Raw genomic sequence first — 1,519 nt, forward strand, 5'->3', positions numbered from 1 at the left:
CCACCCACACCTACCCACACACCTGATTCCCATCCATCCCTCCACAGCCACCCACATCCCACACCCTTCTTCCCACCTCCCTCCTACAAAACCCACATCCCCCCAGCACACACCCTGCATGCCCAGCTGCCAGACAGGATGAGACCAGCTGGCAAGCACTGTGGCTGCAGGGGCAGCTGTCCCCACATCCTGGTTAGTGAAGGGGTCAGGGGGCACACCAACTGCTCTATGGTAAGAAAACCAAAGGCAATTAGCAAAACATATACGTATTTGAAATTCATTTTATTATTATGATAAAGACACTGATAGGCTGCCAATTTTCCTTAACATGGTAGATATGTCAATAAAACATTGCTCAACTGATCGCTGTCTCTCTCTCTCTCATTCTATTTCTATATATAGTGGTCTTGTCTTTTGATTGTGGAGGAACATGGATTTGGGGGTATTTTACAGAGTGACTTTGGGTTTTTTTTTAGCAGAGATTTTTCAGTTTCCAAATAGGGAACACCAGAATTCCTGCTAAGGAGGCCAGTGGCAAGACCCTGTCTGCTCAGAGCTGGTACTTTAGACCCAGCTGGTGGTGGCTGGCTTCCTGGTCAATTGGGGCTAGGAGGACATGTTTTGACAGTTCAAAGCAGGCCACCACACTGGGAACATTTTCCAGGCAACAGATGGCCAGATGGCTGGGCAGGGACACACATGGCAGTAGTGCCAAAAAGGCCAACTCTGCAGCCACAGTCCACTGGCAGCTGGCCCAGAGGGGTAGATGCCTTTACTGGCTGTGCAGTTTCCATCTGGGTCTGGCAGGTGCACAGGTAATAGCCAGGCAGCAGCCCCCACTGCCAGACTGCTGCAGTGCGCAAAGTGCAGGGAACTCTCAGGGTTGCTTCAGTAGTCCAGCTGGCACAAAGGGTAGTCCCCAGATACCAATTCACCAGGCCCCAGAAGATCCTGAGAGCGAATATCCCTGAGCTACTTGCCAGGGCAGCTTTTTGTATTGGTGGGGCCAGGACAGGGCAGCTTTTTACAGTGCTGGGGCCAGCACTGGTGCTGGCCCCAGCCTCTCTGCCACTGGCTGCAGATCTGGAAGGAGCCAGGTAGAGTTATTTTGCCCCAAGTGGCACAACTTGCACCACACCAAAGTGCATGTTTAGGCCCATGCGCTGAGGCAAAAAGCACCGGCTCAAATTTGCACTGCTTCTATATGAGCTACTGCAAGTCCACATGCCTGCACGTGTAGATACGTCCATAGATGTAGTCCTAAAACCACTGACTATAATCTGTTAATGGTGAATAGGTTTAACTGCTAACCAGTGGTAGAATCATCATGAGGCATTCTACTACGGTATAAAGCCTAACTGGTTGAGTAGGAAAAAATAGTCTGAGGCAAAAGAAAGCACCTCTTTGAGCTACTTTGAGCTCATTAACCTCTTGCCTATGGCAGGGGGCCAGACTTGATGACCTCCCAGGGCCCTTCTTGTCCCTTGATTCTATGAGTCAAGGGTTCAACCTTGCCTCT

Source organism: Gavialis gangeticus, unplaced genomic scaffold, assembly GCF_001723915.1.
Source record: "Gavialis gangeticus isolate Ggan-Ray unplaced genomic scaffold, GavGan_comp1, whole genome shotgun sequence".
Classification (NCBI taxonomy): Eukaryota; Metazoa; Chordata; order Crocodylia; family Gavialidae; genus Gavialis; species Gavialis gangeticus.